At 43.1% G+C, this 24,731-nt stretch overlaps 1 long non-coding RNA gene across 1 annotated transcript in view; it reads left to right on the top strand.

Annotated features, from left to right (window-relative positions):
- Positions 1 to 12,376: 12,376 nt before the first annotated feature.
- Positions 12,377 to 24,731, top strand: part of LOC130285215 (uncharacterized) — a 55,705-nt gene continuing 43,350 nt past the window's right edge. The window contains exon 1 of the long non-coding RNA XR_008847297.1: positions 12,377 to 12,889. This is a non-coding gene — a long non-coding RNA (uncharacterized LOC130285215). The remainder of the gene's footprint in view (positions 12,890 to 24,731) is intronic.

Genomic DNA, 24,731 nt, shown 5'->3' with positions numbered 1-24,731 from the left:
AGCAAAGCGTTTATAATATCTATATATAAAAATATAAGGAAATTCATGAATCTGAGCATACACAAGAATGATGTATAAAAATAGTTTCACCAGAACTCACCTTATCATACAAAGTCCTAACATAAAGTCATGTAATTCAATAGATTAAGGAACTGGAAAGAATTCGGCAAACTGTGAAATGACCTTGGGTCGACCTTGACTCCAAACCAAGACAAATTGTTACTCTTTGAAATATATTCATTTTGATGTTCTCCCCAGAAGACATATCGATGACCTAAAGTTCAGATGGAAGACAAAATTAAGAAAAAAAACAGAGCGATCATCAAACAGATACGACTGTCGGAGTGGGTCAATGGTTGAGTGTTTTACCCACCATGAAATAGACAGAGCTGTGAAACCCAGTAATTGGCATTCTCCAGCTCAGAAGTCCGAGAGTTACTATTCTTATTCTTGAAAAATGTCGAACAATAGCTGTAAAACTGCAAATATAGAGAAAACTGCCAGGAAAGTGGTATAGTGTAAAGTCTTTCCATTTACCTATGGAGGATTTTAAGGAAGATGGTTTGCAATTTCAATAGTGAATGTGCATTTTCTCTTTATAACAGTTCTGCGTGGGTGGGCTTTTCCTAGTGGGGGCGTGGTAGCTGAGCTCTGAGACTGCAAGAAAGGGAGTCTGCAGGGGAAAGAAGGGGGAAAGGTGGGAAAATGCTCATTAACAAATGAGTGCCCCAAAATCTTCACAGAAAGAGGCAGGCCCCACCCCTGCTGTAGTGTGTAGGCAGTACATGTGCTATGTGACTGGGTGACTAGCTTGATGACTATGATGTCCCAGCTTGGTGAACCTGTACAATTACCTGGTGGTCACCCCATCCTCATAAGCATGCTCCTAAATGACTGCAACAAAGTGTCTGCCCATCAATGGGGACCCTCAAAGACACTCACTGTATGTAGCCCAGCACCATCTGTCCATCCTGAAGGAGGTCGTAAAGCCCCTGCCGATGGAGCTCTGGAGATGTTGCTAAACCTGAGGTGAGATGACCCTACTATGTGTACACATATGCCATATGTGTGTGTGCTGTATAAAGCAGCGCTCCCCCCAACCTGTGGCTCTATAGCTGTTGCAAGGCTACAACTCCTATGGTGTCCATACAGCCTTTGTCTGTCCAGGCATTATTAAAGTGGTAATTTTGTACAGCTGGAAAGCCACAGGTTGGAGAACTTGACTGTATGCAGTGCATAATATGTATAAATATGTATTGTGTATTGTATTTATAATACACACTGTGAATATGTTTTATGATATATATGCATATATGGTATAAATTTTATGAATATGGTCTGTATACAATGTCATCATGTATGGCAGGTGAGCTGTGGTAAATACCAATCAGAATCTGATCGCCTTTCCTTTCTTGATTTTCAGATAACCCCATTATAGGGGTACTCCGGTGGAAAACATTATTTTTTTTTTTAAATCAACTGGTGCCAGAAAGTTAAACAGATTTGTTTCTTCCAGTACTTATCAGCTGCTGTATAATACAGAGGAAGTTCTTTTCTTTTTGAAATTATTTTCTGTCTGACCACAGTGCTCTCTGCTGACACCTCTGTTCATGTCAGGAACTGTCCAGAGCAGGAGAGGTTTGCTATGGGGAATTGTTTCTGCTCTGGACAGTTCCTGACATGGACAGAGGTGTCATCAGAGAGCACTGTGGTCAGACAGAAAGGAAATTCAAAAAGAAATGAACATCCTCGGTATTATACAGCAGCTGATAAGTACTGGAAGGATTGAGATTTTTAAATAGAAGTAATTTACAAATCTGTTTTAACTTTCAGGCACCAGTTGATTTAAAAAAAAAAAAAAATTCCACCGGAGTATTCCTTTAAGTACTCAACAGGATTTCAATGCATTGGTTAAAGTAAATGCATCACTTATATTTTCTTTTTACAGATAAGGGCAGATACACTAAAACATGTTCTTTTTGCTAATCTGCTTCTATTTTCTGATTGTCATTTTTTTTTTCGTGCATTATTGTGGAGGCAGACATCTTGCCTGAGCTGTTTTTTTTTTTTGTTTGTTTTTTGATAGTAAAGATTTTATTAAGATTTCAAGGTATAAGCATGAATATACATAAATGCACACTAGTGAACACAAATGAACATTATCAAAGGTCACAACAGTAGTAACGCTATCGTGAATCGAAACAGTTAACATGGTATCAAGACTGTTGAGACCCAATTAGCTCCTAGCAGGCTATAACTACCCCTCCCCCTTATTACAATAATGAATTAAATAATAACTGACACAACAACAATTCAACTTTTTATGGGTGGGGATCGGCCACAGCTTTATTTATAAAATTACTTATATAAATAACAATTTAACTGTAACAAAGACACCGATTGGCTTCTTACCAACCCGAGAGGTGCTGCCACACTGTCCTGTGTGAAGGTCTACCCCGGGTTGACCCCGCTTTCACCGTCTTCTTACCGCCAAGCTGTGACTTACAATAAACAGAGATACAAAAAAGGGAGGGAGGGAGGGCAAAACCCCGGGTCCTGGGCAGATTGAGGGGGGAAGGGAGGCACCACAGCTATAAATACCCAGGGGAGGGCCCCTGAAAGCCCGGGAAACTATTAAACCCCTGATTGGTGCACTCCTTCCCCCCCACCCATGGGACATACCACTATAGTTACCAACAAGTTTTTACAGACGGGGGAGGGGGCTAAAAACCTTGCCTGTATATTTCTTAACCCCTTAACTGCTCACCAGTCAGGGGGCAAGCTAGTTATGTACAGCTTGCCCCTCCAGGGGACGGCCCCTGAAAACCCGGGAAACTATTAAACCCCTGATTGGTGCACTCCTTCCCCCCCCACCCATGGGACATACCACTATAGTTACCAACAAGTTTTTACAGGCGGGGGAGGGGGCTAAAAACCTTGCCTGTATATTTCTTAACCCCTTAACTGCTCACCAGTCAGGGGGCAAGCTAGTTATGCACAGCTTGCCCCTCCAGACTGTTGAGACCCAATTAGCTCCTAGCAGGCTATAACTACCCCTCCCCCTTATTACAATAATTAAATAATAACTGACACAACAACAATTCAACTTTTTATGGGTGGGGATCGGCCACAGCTTTATTTATAAAATTACTTATATAAATAACAATTTAACTGTAACAAAGACACCGATTGGCTTCTTGCCAACCCGAGAGGTGCTGCCACACTGTCCTGTGTGGAGGTCTACCCCGGGTTGACCCCGCTTTCACCGTCTTCTTACCGCCACGGAGGAGACCAGTTAGCCCTACACTGGGCTCCGACCCCCACCCAAGAGATACTGGATAGCCAACACCTGGGGCCACTTCAGCCCCCCGGACACACCCAACACATTTCCTCTCCAGGAAATCCGCCCAACACATTTCCTCTCCAGAAAATCCGTTCAACACATTTCCTCTCCAGGAAAACCGCCCAACACGTTTCCTCTCCAGGAAAACCGAGGTACCTGCCGCCAGGACCTATTTCTTATATAAATTTGTATTCATTCCTTTTATTTATTAATCTTTTATTTATTTATTTATTTATTTTTTATAACTCTTGTGCGAACACATCTCTCAGACTCACCCATACATCGAAGAGAGCCGCAGCACTCACACCACCTTGCGGAAAACCACTCGCAAAACATAACACATATGGGAAACATCAAACTGGGCTAAAATAGCAACGCAACATGCAGATCGCCAGCGCCCCACGCGCTGCGCTACCCTCTCCGGAAACCAAGCCATCTCCGCCGGCCCCGATACAAAAGAGGGCGAATCTCAAACTCACAACACCCCATCCTATCAAAGAAAAGCAAAACCCAAAACAGGCAAAAAACTCGAAACTGAATAATCGGGGGCGTGGAGCAAAAAAGAAAAAAGGGGGGGGGGCGCCCCACAACCGCCCCGTCAAGCAATAGGATGACAACCCGAAAAAACTGTAATTCGCTGACCCTCATGCAGCACAAGCTGCGCTACCTGGATCGCCGAAGCAGTCTCGGACAAAAAAGGGGGCCTTTAATTTTTATAATTTCTTTTTATTTTTTTTATTTTATTACTGTGTCGCAAATTGCACAAAATAGGCACCCAAAAAACAGACACCCCAGTCCCAGATAAGGAGAAAGGAAGTGCCCCATCCACATAGCCCCGAAAAAAAAGCCAGCGCAAACCTCGGATGAGCAAAACGACGCAAAAGCGACAACCAAAAATCCGACCCGCAGCTGCCACCAAGTGACCCAAAACTGAAAAAGAAAAAATTACCCCCCGCCATGCGCCAACCGCACCCCACTGGGTCGCAGCACAATGGGAAAGCCACCCACCTGTTTTCTCCTTTTTTTAAATAGAAGGTGATTCACATGAACAGGTGAAGAAACCCGGCGTCATGTACTAAGAATGTTATTTGGATGCACAGAGAACACAGCCCAAATCTCGAACCTCCTTGGAGAGGTGACACAGCAGTCAACTTCCGTCATCACATCATATGAAAACGAAATAGGAATAAACATCAGAGCCCGGAAGGTTACTACAAAGGGCATTCCAGGTACCAAAAACAAATCCCCTATCCACAGACACATTTGGAACCTCCAGGACCCCCCTCCACTGTAGACATCCCGGCCACCACACCACCAACCACTCGCAAACGCCTTACCGTGAGTGTGACCAAGTCGCAGGAGCCACCAAAGCGGACCAAGAAATACACACCAAACTCCACGATGACCCACGGGCCAGCCACACAGGCAAACCTTCGGAACCACTGCCAGAGAAAAACGAGACAAAGCGTCAACACCCAATACCGACCCCAGGGAGCACAACCCCAAAATAAATAGTAACTCCAAACAGCGAAGCACTAGGCACAACAAGTCGAACACAAGAAGAAATCCGCAAGAGTAATATCAGTGATAACTCCCCGAATGTCAGACCGACAACACGCCACGATCACTCAAAGCACCCCAGAAAAGAAGAAAAGTAACACCAAATTAGAGCGCAGGGGCCAAGCCAACCCACACAGTATCGTTACAAGTCCAGAACATGAGCTGCCGAAGCAAGCACCCAAAGTCCCACAACCAATACCAAGGCAAAAGCGCTAACAAAACCCAAGCATGGCAGAAACCCACTGACTACCAAGACCCAGGGCTAAACCACCCAGCAGCACCACTGGGAAACCAAACCACACCAACAACCAACCAAACCGGCCACATCCGGAAACAGAGCGAGCTTCCTGTGATCTGCAACGGGGGACAGAAAGCAGGCCTGTCCACTGCACGACACATGAAAAAACCCCAACCAGCCGAAACGTCAGCCCTTAGTGCACCCGGGGCACATATGCGGGGGCACAGATACCACACACCCTCGGCGGCCAGAGACAACCTGGAGGAAAAAACTCCGCCCGGAACCATATTCCACGTGGAACAATCAGGAAACCAGCAAGGACCGTAACCAGGGCACCTATCGAGCCCCGAAGAAACCAAAACAGAGAAAACGCAATCACACCCTGACCACAGGAAAGCAGCAGACCAACGCCAACGCGGCATGCGGAACCCATGCTAATCTACTCAGTATTGTTCCAATTTTAACATATGTGCTGCCGAAGCGAGCACCAAATATGGAACGCTTCACAAATTGCATGTCAGCCTTGCAACAACAAACCACACCCCCACAAGCGCAGAGCACAGGAGAAATGCCCTCCGGAATACCACCACGAACAGAAAAACTCACAAGGCAAGGCAAACAGAGACTCAAGCGAACCTACCCCCGGAGACTCAAGCGAAACCTACCCACCGAACACATCAGCTAAAGCACCCAAAACGACATACAGAAGTCCCATGCCTACCAGAGATTGGGGAAAATACGGAGAGATTAACCAAACTAAGGGGGAGAAAACCAAAAGAAACAAAACCGTAACTGGGCGGCACCCACTGAATCAGGAAAAGGAACAAGCCGCAGGAGCCAAGTCTGCCAAACCCCGGCCACCCAGAGCGTAAGGCCAAAAGAGCACTCACCACAGAAAACATTTTTTTATTTTTTACTTTTTTATGATACCCTACCAAAGCACCATGAAATAGAGGAGGAAAGCAGGATTAGAACGCTGGTCTCCCACACAATACACATTCAACTGATGGCTGCTCAGACCACTGACCTACAGCCAGAACCCAAGAAGAGACGTACTCAACTCCCAACCAGAGACCAAACTCAACATACACACAGAAACAAAAGGACGAACACTGCACAGAACGCAGCCATAAGCACACTAACCGGGGAAGGGGCCAAGCCCCACATCAGAAAACCCACCAATTCCAGAAGATGGAGAAGCCAAGAGCTGGAAGAACCACTTCACCACCGCCGCAGGCGTGGGACAAGGCAAGTCGGAGACCGCCGGGTCGCGGGCACTCCGCCACCACACTCACTACCCCTCCACGGGGGGCATTGGAGAGGCAGGAGGAAGAAGGGGGGGGGGAGATCTGGGAACACGGGGCGGAGAGGTGATGGGGGGGGGCAGATGCAGTGGGCAGGGGGGGTGTGGTAAGGGGAGAGGTGCCAGCGTGGGCGGAGTGAGAAGCTGGGTAAATGAGAGGGGACGATAGGAGAGCTCAAATAGTTTGCGCCGTAATCCGAAAGAGCCCGCAGTACCCTTGCCATTTTCTCGGATTGTTTTTTTATTTATTTATTTATTTATTTTTTTGTGAACGCCGTTTATTAATACATACAGTAGAAAAATTGACCGAATATGCTAAACAGAAATGCAATATGTGTATTAAATTACCAATATTATTTATTATGTACATCACGTGTATAATGAAATTTAATATTTATTTATTTCTTTTAATTTAAAATTATTTTATTTGAATTATTCATTTATTTATATTTGCGTGCACGCCATAGACGGAACACTTCAAACGACGACATATTGTTATACCCCAGACATGCACGCATGAGGAGATACCACATACATGCATGTCTGCAACACACATATTTTTTATTTTATTTTTTTTTTTTTTTTAGTTATACCTATATATACATACATACACATATATACACTTTTATTTATTTATTGATTTTTTAATTTTTTTAAATTATTATTTTCATTTATTTATATATATATATATATATATATATATATATATATATATATATATACACTTTTATTTTTATTTTTGTATTATTTATTTATTTATTTATTTTGGATGGGGAAAAGGGGGCAAACCAAACTTTTATTATTGAAGGGTTAAATGACCTTTATTGACTTAATTCTTTTTTTTTTTTTTTTTGTTTGCAATGTTACAGCTCCATAGGAGCCATAACTCTGCACACACTGCTCCTAACACCGATCACTTGCCATGTATTAACATGGCAATGATCGGTGCCATCAAGGATCGATTGCTGAAGCCTGAATTTCAGGCTTGTAGCAATCAATCAACGAGCGGACGCGCAGGAGGCAGGTAAGTGACCCTCCTCCTGCGTCCCAGCTGATCGGGACAACGCGATTAGATCGCGATTGTCCCGGTCAGCCCGACTGAGCAGCCGGGAGGCTTGAAAGTACACCTTCAGAAGCGGTGATGAACTTAGATCGCCGCGTCTAAAGATGTAATGCCGGACATCTGCCTGATCGGCGATGTCCGGCGTAGCATGGGTCCTGGTTGCTAAGAGCAACCGGGACCCCACGGATATAACGCGCGCTCACCTTGTGAGCGCGCATTATATCTGAAGGAGCGCAAATGGACGTTAATAAGCACATAGGGACGTTAATAAGCACATAGGGAGTTAAAACAGCAGCAGCCCCCAGGGGCCGCTGCCTCCAGAGCCAGGGGGGGGGGGGGGGAACAGGGGGGGGGAGAGACGGAGGGGACCGCAAAGAGGAAAAAGAGACGGAGGGGGACAGGGGGGGGGACAAGGAAAACAGCAGAGCATGCTCATAAGGAGAACGCCCATAGGGAGGGATACAGGCACAGGCAGGGGAGAGGGCTTCAGCCCTGGGCAGGGAAGAGGGCAAAAGGAACGGACGGGACAGGGCTCACAGGGACTATAGTGGGTAGGAGAGCGGGACTGTGAGAGGTCCGCCAGCCTCCCAAACCCGCCTCGGGTGCAACAGGAGGGGAGGCCAGCTCAGCCACAAGGGAGCATGCCAGCCCTCACCCTCCTGCTCCATCCGGGCCACAAATAAAAGGAAGACACATACCAGCCAGCAGTCAAAACTCCGGGTCCTGGGCAGATTGAGGGGGGAAGGGAGGCACCACAGCTATAAATACCCAGGGGAGGGCCTCTGAAAGCCCGGGAAACTATTAAACCCCTGATTGGTGCACTCCTTCCCCCCCACCCATGGGACATACCACTATAGTTACCAACAAGTTTTTACAGGCGGGGGAGGGGGCTAAAAACCTTGCCTGTATATTTCTTAACCCCTTAACTGCTCACCAGTCAGGGGGCAAGCTAGTTATGCACAGCTTGCCCCTCCAGGAGGCCATAACAATATAATTGTGGAATGGAACAAGGAGGATAGGCCCAAAGGGGTTTAGGGGATTGCCTCTACAAAACAACCGTAACTGATGAGCGATGAGATAGTAGCGAGAGGATAAGAAAAAAAGGAGATGAAACAGGATACATGTTGTGCGTTTCAAATGCACTTGTTTGGAAGGAGGGAGGAAAATAAGGAATATGGAAACTGAAACATAAAGGGTCAAGCAAGGGAGAGATAAACAAAAAAAATTAAAGGGGGAAGAAACACAGGGGGGGGGGCAAAGAGTTAGAGAGAGAAAAGAAAAATGAACTACAGTAGGAAGGAGCGCAGGACCAAAAAGGCAGGAAAAGGAGAAGCCTGGGCTGTTTTTAACAGCATTTAGTGATATGCTTTACAGCAAGCCCTATGGACAATAATGAACATTTCCCTATTCTTTGCATGGATCATGCTTGTAGTTATCCTCTGAGACCTCTATGACCTGTGTAGAGGTCATTCTACAGGGAGGGGGAGGCTGAGCCGCTATTGCCTCATCTATACACTGGTGTCACCTTCTCCTTATCATCACACGGAGAATAGGAAGTCTCATCTTAGTTTTAGGCCTAGCGGCGAGGATTATTTTTTAATATTATTATTTTTTAATTGTAAAAGGAAAAATTACAAATAACATCACCAAACAAAAATCCTTTAAAAAAAACTGTTTAACATAAAAATTTTAGAAAATATGAAAAAAAAAAAATTATTTAAACAATTGGTCATTTTCTGATGACACATTCCCTTTAATGTTAATACTTCACGTAATAAGCAAAAGGGTGCATGATGAAGACAAACAACAGATATTGCTTGGAAATATCATCTTCTTCTTGTAAGAATTCTTTACACTTAAAAAAAACGTTAGATATCCTGATAATGTAGTCAGTACATGTCGGAATCCTATTTGAGTCTTCCAGAAATTTCTTCTGGATTATTGATGGCACTTACAGTATAGAACTATCTGCGTCTCTGGAGTGATACATGTAGAGTATATGAACTGTATGATCTGTATAGGCTCCTACACACGCAGTGTCCATACCCATCATTATCTGCTTGTATTATTCAGTATAATTCAGAAAAAACTATTTCTTCATCAGAAATGCTGATTCCTGGCGATTAAACACGTCCTTGGTAATGAAGTACAGTGGTCCCTCAACATACGATGGTAATCCGTTCCAAACGGACCATCGTTTGTTGAAACCATCGTATGTTGAGGGATCCGTGCAATGTAAAGTATAGGACAGTGGTCTACAACCTGCGGACCTCCAGATGTTGCAAAACTACAACACCCAGCATGCCCGGACAGCCAACGGCTGTCCGGGCATGCTGGGAGTTGTAGTTTTGCAACATCTGGAGGTCCGCAGGTTGAAGACCACTGGTATTGGAGGTTATACTCACGTTTCCCCGCCACTCCGGACCGTCACCGCTCGTCACCGCTGCCCTGGATGTCGCCGTCCATCGCTGTCTCCGCGTCCCCGGGGTGTCCCCGACGCTCCGGCAAGGCCTCTGCTTCCCCGGCATCCTCGCTCTCCATCGCCGCCATCACGCAGCTACGCACACCGCTCCTATTAGATGACGGGACGGCGTGCACAGCGACGTGATGACAACGATGAAGAACGCCGACGATGCAGGGGATCCCGAAGAGGACGCGCCGGAGCCCCGAGGACAGGTAAGTGATCGTCAGCGGACCACACGAGGCACCGTAAACGGCTATCCTGTGGAAGCTGAAGCAGTCTGCGCTGCCGGACAGCCGTTTATGCGATGGCCCCGACATACAAAAGCATCATATGTTGATGCTGCCTTCAACATGCGATGGCCTCTGAGAGATCATCGTATGTTGAATAATCATATGTCGGGGCCATCGTAGGTCAGGGGGGGGGGGTCACTGTATTGTATTACTGCTGCCTGCTGGGGACCATAATAAGAATTGTTGGTTCCGGAACTGTATGGGGCCCGGTGCTCCAATATCTCTAACTAGTATTGGAATACAAGAAAGAGAACGGTGCGCACCTCGTGCAGGTAAACAAGATAACTTCGTGTGTAAATGGTTAGATAAATGGGCCAGCAGGGTGGTCCCTTACCTTACGGTGTTATGCTCAGAGCATAACACCTGCCGTCACTTAGAAATTAGAGAGGGGTCGCAGCATCCAGGTTCCTATGGGCTCTGGGTAGCAGGGTCCAGCACATCAATAGAAAAGTGGAGCGGATGATCCGATCACAAAAAAGTGGAACATCTGAAGGAGCGCAGACCTCTAAGGGTTAGGTTAAAATGAATGGTTTATTATAAAAGATGCTCTTATAAAAGATTCAACGCAACATAAAAACAGCGTTTCGAAGAGCCCGGTACGGGCTGGAAACGCTGTTTTTATGTTGCGTTGCATCTTTTATAAGAGCATCTTTTATAATAAACCATTCATTTTAACCTAACCCTTAGAGGTCTGCGCTCCTTCCGATGTTCCACTTTTTTGTGATCGGATCATCCGCTCCACTTTTCTAACTAGTATTGGAAACATATACAGAAAGAACATTATCTCAGGAGTCATGGTAACTAATTTCCACTTGAATATGGCAGTAAAAACATTGAAAGTATAGTTTGTAGCCCACGTCCCTTCTCATGATGTAGTTGTGGGTGTTGCCCCTGTTTCGTGTGTGTCCCCTGTTGTCCTCTGTGGTTCCGTGGTCCCCATTGTCCTTCTTTTTCCTTTCTTACTTCTAATTTAGTTCTATTTTGTATTTTGTTATGTATGCCCTGATGGAGTGCTCCTTTGTGTTGGCCCATTTCGCGTTGATCGCCCCGGTCTGCCTCCTTGTTCATTATTACTGTTAAAGGGGTACTCCACAGGAAAACACTTTTTTTTTAAAATAAACTGGTGCCAGAAAGTTAAACAGATTTGAAAATTACTTCTATTAAAAAAATCTTAATCCTTCCAGTACTTATCAGCTGCTGTTATGATCCACAGGAAGTTCTTTTCTTTTTAAATTTACTTTCCGCCTGACCACAGTGCTCTCTGCTGACACCTCTGTCCATTTTAGGAACTATTCAGAGCAGGATAGGATACATTTTCTATGGGGATTTTCTCCTACTCTGGACAGTTCCTAAAATGGACAGAGGTGTCAGCAGAGAGCACTGTGGTCAGGCAGAAAGGAAATTAAAAAAGAAAAAAAATTCCTGTGGATCATAACTGCAGCTGATAAGTACTGGAAGGATTAAGACTTTTTAATATTAGTAATTTACAAATCTAGAAGAAAATGGTCCTCATTTACTATTCTAAACCCGACTTCTTTTGTCAGGTTTTTTTGTCGCATCTTTGTCTGCGCCATGTCGCAGACATCGTGCGCCAGTCTGCGACACGATGCGACATTTTTTCCCGACGGACCCGATGTGGATTCTCCCAAACCCGAAAAAGGGGCGTAACCCGACATTTCTGAGCTTTCCCACATATTTATAAAGGTTTCCAACCCGAATTTGTTGAATTATTGTGGATTTTTTCCCGACAGCTCAGAGGAGTTGGAAACCAAAACCAACAAAACACATGTGCGACAAACAGGATGCGACATAATAATAAATACCAGGGGAAAAAAGCAATCGGGTAAGAAAGCAACATAGACTTACAACCCGATTTTCTAAGTAAATGAGGGCCACTGTGTTGGTGCAGCTCACAATTATACACTTACCGAGGTGATATGGGGTGCACACCTATACCACGGTGTGTTAAATATATCAAAAGAACAGAAAAACAGTATCCCCCACCTCAAGGTTAGTGTTTGAAATAGTAATAATATTGCAATAAGACCGTGCTTCAATTATTCCAATAATTTATTAAAAATTCATTATAATATCTTATATTCCGCTCTCACAGGGCCCTTGTGGGAGAAGAAACAATGTTAAAATACAAATAAAAAAATATATAACATAATGCAGAGTATTCTATATGCCACTTGTTTGTTGTGTTAGTTATTAGTAGTACTGCAAATTCTATCCATTAATGGACACCGATAAACTTATTAAATGTAACTGTCCTTTATGTTGCAGCAATGGTCGCTACAATGATGTTACAATGATATTATGTTGTCTCTGGTTAGGTTATTCAAGTGCACTACAAACTGTAGCAGATGATGTAATAAACGATGTTTTGTTACCAGTTCCTATGGTGCTCCTTTATAGTCAGCAATCCCTCGCTGAGCTGCAGATATACTTGCAGAGATGTGTGCTGGCATGCACAGACGGCGGCTGGTCCTGACGGCGCAGGGCCCGGGTGATACCGCCCGATGGTACCGAGGAGATGAATGCAAAGCCTTGTGTTTTCAGTGTCTGACGTCAGGAGTCTTGCAGACCATAGGAGCTGAGACTGGTTGAGTCCGGACCTAGAAGCAGGTAAGTCCTGGAGGTGGATTGCTCATTCAGAGCTGTAGGAACTGTCCAGAGTGTAACTGTCCAGAGTGTGGCCGACCAGAGTCCTTGCAGTAATAACTCTCTAAGCGACAGGTGGCATAAGTGGCATAAATACAAGTAACTAGACGCGTTTCAGGGTGCTTAATAATATCTGACCCTTTCTTCAGTAGTAGATGACTACTGAAGAAAGGGTCAGATATTATTAAGCACCCTGAAACGCGTCTAGTTACTTGTATTTATGCCACTTATGCCACCTGTCGCTTAGAGAGTTATTAATAAAGGTGTCGGGGTGTCGGGGTGTTGCAATGGTGATGCAGGGTCTGGTGGTATTAACCCTTGATTTGTCGTGACGGCAGGATGTGATTTGCTTAGTATAGGAGATCATGCTGCCAACCGGCCCATAAATGGCAGGGATAGTAAACGGAATGTCCACAGCAGAATTTATGAGATAACTGGAACTTTTACTGAACTTCGTATGCAAACAGTCTCTATAAACATACAGTCTCTCTTGAGGTAACCGGGATGCAGGTTCCTCACAGGGACTAATAGTCTTTAGCTTTAAGCAGGCCACTGTGCTACTAATTGTATGAGTTAAGTTGAATAGTAGTCACAAGGATTTAGGGAACAGAGCTTTATAATTCACGGTTTTAGTGGCTGCTGGTTCTTTAGGCTTTGGCCTAGTTGAGATGAATTGAGATATGCTGATTGTGCTTGACTGAAATCCAGGAGATAAGAGAGAGAATTTACAGACTACAGCCCCTTATATACTAGGGGGGCTGGACTAATCCCATTGGCTGCAAAGCCTGTAAGTCCTGAACCCAGAGAACTCTGGGTACATCACATGACAGTATCACATGACCCCGGAAGGTCCTAAATATCTGTACAACCATTATAATGTATCATGTGACCTGGGTAGGTCCTTTACATTTGTACACTATACAAAAATACGTTTCTATGAGGTGACCAAGGGGCAAGCCCTGCAGGAGAGCCCTGGAGGTACTCTAGCTGAGGGGACTTTAAACAGGGACCGGACCAGGTCCTGTACCGGGACACCACAGCATTATTACAACATATTTTAGCTCACTAGGTTGAGGTTAACCACTTCACTGTTGTGTTTGGATGATTAGATATTTTAACGCATACCAATAAACTGTATTCAATAGTAGAAAGAAACAAACTCGGCACTGCTTCCTTAATTATAAGCACCTGACATCCAATGCCTCTGCTGGCTCAACCACGTCTGATGGTGCTCACTGGTAATAGCAAAGTCCAATGCAAATAATCCGTAGAGAAGAGAAAAAGAAACCAGGGCAACTCACCAATTACGTAAACTTCAAGCTTCTTTATTGATCCATGAAGGGTATAAACTGTGCAAGACACGGGTGGACAGACAACAAGGGGACGTTCGTTCGGGGCTACGGTGCCGTTTCGCAAGATATGCTTCAACTGGCCCACATCGTCTTCCAGCCGGAAACACATTTAAATAACCCTCCCCTCCGTTGCCATAGAAATGAGCCAAACAAAAGGTAAGTGTAATTAAAAATGTTAAAAACAACTGTGTGATACTCCTAAGATATTCATTTAAATTAGTAGTGCACTGAGCTCAGTACGTTCATTAAGACCCAAAGGCCCCATTGCTTCTAACCGAAGAATCCATTTGGTTTCATTTTTTAACAGTATTTCTTCTTTATTTTTCCCAGCAATACCATGTTCGATCCTCTCAAGTCCGACAAAACGGAATCCATATTTTTCTTTCGAATGAACTTCATTAATATGTTGAATAAATCTAGTGGCTCCGATGCCGGTTCTGAGGGATCGAACATGTTCGCGGATTCTGTGAAATAGGGGCCTCTTTGTCTTCCCAATATAAAATAATTTACATTTACATACCAATGCGTACACTACATGAGAGGATCTACATGTAATACATTGTTTCACATTAATAGTATTACCTGCTAATTCTACAACTCTACATTTCATGTTTAGAGAGCAAAATGAACATGAACCGCAACTGAAATTTCCTTTCGGGCGTAATTCAGACAACCAATTCTGTCCCGTTGCGTTTTTTCCTCTTTTCAATAAATCTCCAATTGTTTTCGTTTTTCTATATGTAACGATAGGTTTTTCACTAGTAGTTATTGCTATGTCAGCATCCTCTTGTAGAATATACCAATTATTCATAATAGCTTTTTTAACTATATTATTAATAGGAGTATTTGAAAAAGAAAAAACGCAACGTTTATTGTTAATTCTATCTTTCGTTTTCAGCAACACTTCTCTTGGTACTCGATCTATTTTCTTTCTTGCATCTAGAATTAAATTAAGGGGATATCCTCTCTGTTCCAAACGATATTGTAAATCATCTGCCTGTTTTTGAAACAGTATGGGATTGCTGTTGATTCGTTTTAGTCTGACTAACTAACTGTATGGGATACTATTTTTGACCTGGGGGGGATGAGATGAGTGATAATGTAACAATGAATTTTTGGCAATCGATTTTCTAAAACCAGTTGTCACTATATTGCTATCCACAATATCTATCTGTACATCCAGAAATTCAAGATGTTGATCTCCAACTACATATGTAAAAAACATGTTAACTCCATTTACTTGGTTGAGATATTCAACAAAGGCAGTAAATTCCTTCTCTGAACCGTCCCAAATGATAAAGAGGTCGTCCACATATCTGAGAAAAAGTTTAATTTTACCAATAAAGGGGTTCTTGGATGTGAACACCCATTTGTCTTCCAACATGGAGAGAAAAATATTGGCATAAGCACATGAGGTAGGAGACCCCATGGCTGTACCATGTGTCTGTCTATACCAATCCCCTCCAAACTGGAAGACATTATTACTCAACACGAATGTAAGGGCTTCAGTAACAAATTCAATAAAGTCGGGAGACTTACCTGTTTTCCGTAGGATAGCGGTCATAGCCTCCACCCCCGAATCCAAAGGGATTCGGGTGTATAGGCTCTCCACATCCACGGAACACAGTTTAAACCCAGGTTGCCAATGAAAATTATTCAAAATTTTTATTAAATCTCCGGTGTCCCTAAGATAAGAAGGTAATTCTCTCAATAGAGGTGAAACTAGCCAATCAATATAACTGGACAAATATTCTGTCGGTGACCCAATCCCAGAGACAATAGGACGTCCCGGGGGCTGGGTCACCGACTTGTGGACTTTCGGCAAAATATACCAAGACGGTTTTTTAATGTTCCTAGGGAGGAGGCGTTCAGCACTTTTTCTACTTATAACTCCTTTCTCATGGAATTTTCGAAGTAGCGATCTCAAATTATTGAGTATCTGTGGACAGGGATCTTTTTTTAATTTACAGTAAGTATTCTCATCTCCTAACTGTTTGTGAGCCTCTGCGTTGTAGTCAGTAGTTTTCCATAAAACAACCCCCCCACCCTTATCAGCCTTGGTAACAACAATATCTTCCCTTTTTCTTAATTTATTCAGGGCTATTTGCTCTCTATCTGAGATGTTGCTCTGGACCTTCGGGTAAATGAGGGCTTTAACTTCTTTCAAAACTGACTTCTGGAATATATCAATTGGGCTCCCTGGTATAACAGGAGGATTAACCATCGAGGGATTACCACCTGAAAAAAACTCATCATTAGTATTCCCTGTTCTATCAGACACCTGATCATTGACATCAGCAAGGAACGTGACTAAATCCTGCTCCTCCTCATTAAATTCACTAGGTACACAAAATCCTAAAGGTCCTATTTTACAGCTAGTCTCACCTTCAAGTAAGACTACATTTTTATTTTCATTATTTCCTGTAGAAAAAACTTTTGTTAAATTTAATTTGCGGACACCCTTGAATAAGTCCTCTTGGAACTGGACAAAGTCGAATTTCTCTCTAAGACCAAAGTTCAGTCCCTTGTTCAATAGTGAAATCGTGTCCTCATCTAAATCTTCATCCGTGAGGTTCACTACTATATTTTCAGAAATTACTTGCGCCAAGTTACATTCTTGCGTTTGGGTATGCGTTTTCTCAGAATTCTTTGATTTTCCTCTCCCTCTTCGGGTTCTGGGTCCAAAGGGATTCCGGCAGCTTTTTGTTTGATATCCCCCACATCTCCAGTCGATTCTGTCGAACCACTGCTGTCTGTGTCAGTTGTCATAAAATCCGAACTTTTCTTTTTATTTTTATTCCTGCTTAAATTGGACTTCACCGGGATATTTTTAGAGACTTTTCGATTAGCATTAGACTTTTTATTCCAAGTGAAGACTTGATGATTCTCAAAATTAAGATTATTAAACGGGACAAATTTATAAGAAACAAAAAAGACTTTGAGAATCATCAAGTCTTCACTTGGAATAAAAAGTCTAATGCTAATCGAAAAGTCTCTAAAAATATCCCGGTGAAGTCCAATTTAAGCAGGAATAAAAATAAAAAGAAAAGTTCGGATTTTATGACAACTGACACAGACAGCAGTGGTTCGACAGAATCGACTGGAGATGTGGGGGATATCAAACAAAAAGCTGCCGGAATCCCTTTGGACCCAGAACCCGAAGAGGGAGAGGAAAATCAAAGAATTCTGAGAAAACGCATACCCAAACGCAAGAATGTAACTTGGCGCAAGTAATTTCTGAAAATATAGTAGTGAACCTCACGGATGAAGATTTAGATGAGGACACGATTTCACTATTGAACAAGGGACTGAACTTTGGTCTTAGAGAGAAATTCGACTTTGTCCAGTTCCAAGAGGACTTATTCAAGGGTGTCCGCAAATTAAATTTAACAAAAGTTTTTTCTACAGGAAATAATGAAAATAAAAATGTAGTCTTACTTGAAGGTGAGACTAGCTGTAAAATAGGACCTTTAGGATTTTGTGTACCTAGTGAATTTAATGAGGAGGAGCAGGATTTAGTCACGTTCCTTGCTGATGTCAATGATCAGGTGTCTGATAGAACAGGGAATACTAATGATGAGTTTTTTTCAGGTGGTAATCCCTCGATGTTTAATCCTCCTGTTATACCAGGGAGCCCAATTGATATATTCCAGAAGTCAGTTTTGAAAGAAGTTAAAGCCCTCATTTACCCGAAGGTCCAGAGCAACATCTCAGATAGAGAGCAAATAGCCCTGAATAAATTAAGAAAAAGGGAAGATATTGTTGTTACCAAGGCTGATAAGGGTGGGGGGGTTGTTTTATGGAAAACTACTGACTACAACGCAGAGGCTCACAAACAGTTAGGAGATGAGAATACTTACTGTAAATTAAAAAAAGATCCCTGTCCACAGATACTCAATAATTTGAGATCGCTACTTCGAAAATTCCATGAGAAAGGAGTTATAAGTAGAAAAAGTGCTGAACGCCTCCTCCCTAGGAACATTAAAAAACCGTCTTGGTATATTTTGCCGAAAGTCCACAAGTCGGTGACCCAGCCCCCGGGACGTCCTATTGTCTCTGGGATTGGGTCACCGACAGAATATTTGTCCAGTTATATTGATTGGCTAGTTTCACCTCTATTGAGAGAATTACCTTCTTATCTTAGGGACACCGGAGATTTAATAAAAATTTTGAATAATTTTCATTGGCAACCTGGGTTTAAACTGTGTTCCGTGGATGTGGAGAGCCTATACACCCGAATCCCTTTGGATTCGGGGGTGGAGGCTATGACCGCTATCCTACGGAAAACAGGTAAGTCTCCCGACTTTATTGAATTTGTTACTGAAGCCCTTACATTCGTGTTGAGTAATAATGTCTTCCAGTTTGGAGGGGATTGGTATAGACAGACACATGGTACAGCCATGGGGTCTCCTACCTCATGTGCTTATGCCAATATTTTTCTCTCCATGTTGGAAGACAAATGGGTGTTCACATCCAAGAACCCCTTTATTGGTAAAATTAAACTTTTTCTCAGATATGTGGACGACCTCTTTATCATTTGGGACGGTTCAGAGAAGGAATTTACTGCCTTTGTTGAATATCTCAACCAAGTAAATGGAGTTAACATGTTTTTTACATATGTAGTTGGAGATCAACATCTTGAATTTCTGGATGTACAGATAGATATTGTGGATAGCAATATAGTGACAACTGGTTTTAGAAAATCGATTGCCAAAAATTCATTGTTACATTATCACTCATCTCATCCCCCCCAGGTCAAAAATAGTATCCCATACAGTCAGTTAGTCAGACTAAAACGAATCAACAGCAATCCCATACTGTTTCAAAAACAGGCAGATGATTTACAATATCGTTTGGAACAGAGAGGATATCCCCTTAATTTAATTCTAGATGCAAGAAAGAAAATAGATCGAGTACCAAGAGAAGTGTTGCTGAAAACGAAAGATAGAATTAACAATAAACGTTGCGTTTTTTCTTTTTCAAATACTCCCATTAATAATATAGTTAAAAAAGCTATTACGAATAATTGGTATATTCTACAAGAGGATGCTGACATAGCAATAACTACTAGTGAAAAACCTATCGTTACATATAGAAAAACGAAAACAATTGGAGATTTATTGAAAAGAGGAAAAAACGCAACGGGACAGAATTGGTTGTCTGAATTACGCCCGAAAGGAAATTTCAGTTGCGGTTCATGTTCATTTTGCTCTCTAAACATGAAATGTAGAGTTGTAGAATTAGCAGGTAATACTATTAATGTGAAACAATGTATTACATGTAGATCCTCTCATGTAGTATACGCATTGGTATGTAAATGTAAATTATTTTATATTGGGAAGACAAAGAGGCCCCTATTTCACAGAATCCGCGAACATGTTCGATCCCTCAGAACCGGCATCGGAGCCACTAGATTTATTCAACATATTAATGAAGTTCATTCGAAAGAAAAATATGGATTCCGTTTTGTCGGACTTGAGAGGATCGAACATGGTATTGCTGGGAAAAATAAAGAAGAAATACTGTTAAAAAATGAAACCAAATGGATTCTTCGGTTAGAAGCAATGGGGCCTTTGGGTCTTAATGAACGTACTGAGCTCAGTGCACTACTAATTTAAATGAATATCTTAGGAGTATCACACAGTTGTTTTTAACATTTTTAATTACACTTACCTTTTGTTTGGCTCATTTCTATGGCAACGGAGGGGAGGGTTATTTAAATGTGTTTCCGGCTGGAAGACGATGTGGGCCAGTTGAAGCATATCTTGCGAAACGGCACCGTAGCCCCGAACGAACGTCCCCTTGTTGTCTGTCCACCCGTGTCTTGCACAGTTTATACCCTTCATGGATCAATAAAGAAGCTTGAAGTTTACGTAATTGGTGAGTTGCCCTGGTTTCTTTTTCTCTTCTCTACGGATTATTTCCAATAAACTGTATGTTTTAATATGCACTCCCCTTAATTGTTTATATTTGTTTTATGCCTGGGAATAAGAAGTATCCGGTGTACATTTAGCCTATAATTATATATGTTGGATTATTAGTTTGCACGTAACCCCTACTTATAGTGGGAGATTCACCAAAGCTTGTGCAGAGGAAAAGTCGACCAGTTGCCCATAGCAACCAATCAGATCGCAAAGCGATCTGATTGGATGCTATAGGCAACTGGTCGACTTTTCCTCTGCACAGGTCTTGATGAATCTCCCCCATAGGCCTAAATTTATTAAAGGGGTACTCCAACACTAAACATCTAAGATTTTAGAGTTCCCTGTTTTTCAGCTGCACAGAGTGAGAGCCGCCACGCCCCCCCCCCCCCATAGACTTGCATTGAGGGGGCGGAGCCATGACATCACGATACTCCGTCCCCTGCATCGCCCGTCATCAGCCACAGACCGATCCTCGCTCTGTGCCGCTGAATAACGGGGGTGCTGCAGGAGAGATCGCGGGGGTTCCCAGTGTCGGTCGATCTAACATCTTATCCCCTATACTTTTGATATGGGATAAGATGATTAGCGCCGGAGTACCCCTTTAATCTGTGTGTGAGAAAACCTCATGCCAATAACAGCTCAGCTTTGGCTGTCCAGGCATGCTGGGAGTTGTAGTTTTGCAAAAGCTGGAGGCACACTTGTTGCAAAACATTTTGCAAAAGACATGTCAAAAGTTTTGATCGGTCAGGGTCTCAGTGCTGAGACCCCCGCCGATCGTTGGCTACTGTCAGGAGGGTTTTTCTCCCCAGCTCGCTATGATCTCTGTCTTTCTACAGGAGACAGTTTTCATAGACTCTGTTAGAAAGACCGTTTGCTGCAGGGAGACAAAAATAAAAGGCTTATCCCCTAAGCATAGGGGATGAGATATCTGATCACGGTTGTCCCGCCACTGGGGACCCCCACGATCTCCGGCACGGCACTGCAGTCATCCGTGCCAGATGACTGGTGATTACAGCACCACATCCACACCAAACCCACTCCATTCATATCTATGGGAGCAGGTGTGATGGCTATGTACTAGCCGTCATTCCCACTATCATACACATGAATGGAAGGGGAGTGGCGTGACGCCGCAAACGGGAAGCTCCAAGCTTCTGTGTTCCGGATGCTGCCGCTGCCGTCCTGGATATCGTGGGGCCCCCAGCGATCAGACATGTTATCCCCCATGCTTTGGATAGGGGATAATATGTTTATCGGCGGAGTACCCCTTTAAAGGGGTACTCCCGTGAAAAACGTTTTTTTTTTAAATCAACTGGTGCCAGAAAGTTAAACAGATTAGTAAATTACTTCTATTAAAAAATCTTAATCCTTCCTGTACTTATTAGCTGCTGAATACTACAGCGGAAATTCTTTTATCTTTGAAACACAGAGCTCTCTGCTGACATCATGAGCACAGTGCTCTCTGCTGACATCTCTGTCCATTTTAGGAACTGTCCAGGACAGCATATGTTTGCTATGGGGATTTCCTTTTACTCTGGACAGTTCCTAAAATGGACAGAGATGTCAGCAGAGAGCACTGTGCTCGTGATGTCAGCAGACAGCTCTGTGTTTCAAACGGAAAAGAATTTCCGCTGTAGTATTCAGCAGCTAATAAGTACAGTAAGGTTTAAGATTTTTTAATAGAAACAATTTACAAATCTGTTTAACTTTCTGGCACCAGTTGATTTAAAAAAAAAAAAAAAGGTTTTCATCGGAGCACCCCTTTAAGCTCATGTCTTCTGCATATAGAACTTTTTGTTTTCTTTTATAATATTTACGAAATATAAACATTTGTAAAACATTCCCAAAACAATTATAAATTGCAAGCTTCACATAATGTTTCCTTATTATAATAAGAAATCATATACAGAATAACATGCAGTCAACAAGTAAAGCCGTTACTCAGAAAAGCAATTTACAAAGAACAGTAGATTGCACAAAACCTCTGCAGCTGACCACTCGGCCTTGGATTCGGCGTTGGAGAATAATTGCCTGATACAAGCTTAGCTCGAGAAATACATTTTCTTCATTTCCCTTCTACACTTAACCTGCAATACAATGGAGAGCCCCGGTGATGTACACTGAAAGCCTCTGTTGCAGCCTCCAAGTGCTTTACATTCCCATTGTTATGTAAGTGCCTGAGGAGGAAGTTACATTGACCACAAATAAGATTAGTGCATCACAAGCCCTGGTGGATGGATGTATCAGAGGAGATGTCTTCGGCGTGTTTACTGAACACATCATTACATTAAGAAATTACATTTACAGATTGAGATGTCAGGAGTGTCAATAACAATGTATCATCTTACATTGCAAAGCACCAATCTTTCCGGAAAGGAACAATTGTTTATTCACAGCATCAGGGCTTCGCATTAAAATGTGTGGTTGTTTAAAGGAGTACGCCAGTGGGGGAAAAAATGTCTTTCATATCAACTGGTGCCAGAAAGTTATACAGATTTGTAAATTACTTCTATTACAAATGTTTAATCCTTCCAGTACTTATCAGTATTACAGAGCAGGATGTGGATCCTCTAACCTGTTTGGCTGATGACTCGGACATTATCGGGGAGCGGAGTCTAAGGTGCCACTGGTCTTCACCAGAGCCCACCGCAAGGCTGGATGGGCTTGCTGCGGCAGGCGACACCCAGGTCGCTAGCCCCCGACACGGCTCGACCACACAGGTAGCTGGGCTAGGCAAAGTACAGAAGGATAAGGCAGTAGCGCAGTCAACATAACAGAAGGTCAAGGCAGGCGGTAAAGGTGCGAAGTCAAATAAAATAGCGGGAAGGTCTGGATACACAGGTAAGGCAACAGGCAATATGGAATGCTTAATCTCAGTCTAGGGGCACTGAAGATCCGGCAGGGAAGTGTGGGAGGAGCAGGGACTTTATAATGTAGTGTCAGGTGTAACAACTAATTTTGGGAGTACTGGCCCTTTAAATTTCAGAGCTCCGGCGCACACGTGCCCTAGGAGATGGGGACGCGCTCGCCGGAGCTGAGACACCGACGGAGGAGGGCGGCAAAGGAGCATGTAAAGTGACAAGCTGGGATTTGCATGCGAATCCCAGCCCCGCCGGCAGTTGGGGATTCAGGGACCATGCGCTTACGGCCGGAGCTTGCGGCCAGAGCGCAGTGTGTGACAGCGCAGCTGCTGTATGCTTTACAGGTAGTTGTGTCGTTCTTTCAAGTCTGACCACAGTGCTCTCAACTGCTATCTCTGTCCATGTCTGGAACTGCCCAGAGCAGGAGCAAATTGCCAGAGGTGTCAGCAGAGAGCACTGTGGTCAGACTGGAAGGAACTACACAACTTCTTCTAGAGCATAAAGCAGCTGATAAGTACTGGAAGGATTAAGATTTTTAAATAGAAGTAATTTACAAATCTTTTTAACTTTCTGGCACCAGTTCATTTGAAAACATTTTTTTCCACCGGAGTACCCCTTTGAAGGGTGCCACCAGTTACTTCAGAAGAGGAATTGTCATGTTGTGAATAGAAATCAGATTTTTCGTTAAAAAAAATAATATTCCTATTATAGCAATTGCAGAATCATATGCAGAATATTGTAATACCCTTTTCATTGGACTAACAGTATTTTGTGGAGAAGCTTTCGGGAGTCCTCCCTTCAAGTTAAAAGCATTTCTGAGCACATAAGAAAACACACAGGTTACATCTCACAAATATGCAGGGGTTAATATGACAGTGTATTTCAGCACTGAAATACTAAAATACTGTATAGGAAGTGTTGTCATGGGTATACTTTTGTAATTTCCCAAACTATCCTAAATGTGTACCTTCATTTATTGATCACCTACCGATTATATTGATAGGCTATTAATATCAGATCGGTGGGAGTCCAGCACTGATTAGCTGCTTGCCACAGCCACAAAGCCTACTGTGGGAGTTTTGCTTGGTAGAGATGAGAAAACGGCAGTAAACAGCAGTCAGAGACAGTGACAGAGTTTAAATGGAGGGCTCCTCCTGCTCTTTACTTTCAAACCCAAAATACAGCTTGAAGAGAAAGAAATGGAAGCCCATCGCAGTACATGTGTAAAAGTATGCTGGTCTTTATTGTAATCCAGGAAACATCAAGGATAAGTGAACACCACAGATAGTGACGCGTTTCAAGAGGAGGAACCGCTCTTAATCATTAATCAGTATGATAAGAAGCGATTCCTTGACTTGAAACGCGTCACTATCTATGGTGTTCACAGGGAAAACACAGCGATCCCCGACCACCATTCCTGTCACTGTTTCACACTACATACACAGTGAACGGAGCCAGAAGCAGACAGTTATATACATTTTGGGTCTCTGTTAATATCTCCTGATGAAGACCACACGCACATTTCCGAATGGTCATAGCACCAGCATGTTGAATCTGAAGAATGTCTGCCCATGTTTTTGGGGCAGACATTCTACAAAGCCATGTGAACACAGCCTTCGACTAGTGAAGACCAGTTTTTGAAGATCTCCCCCACTGTCTCTAAGACATG

Source organism: Hyla sarda, chromosome 8, assembly GCF_029499605.1.
Source record: "Hyla sarda isolate aHylSar1 chromosome 8, aHylSar1.hap1, whole genome shotgun sequence".
NCBI lineage: Eukaryota > Metazoa > Chordata > Amphibia > Anura > Hylidae > Hyla > Hyla sarda.
Note: the sequence above shows the minus strand (reverse complement) of the source record. Positions and strands in the feature narration are given on the sequence as shown.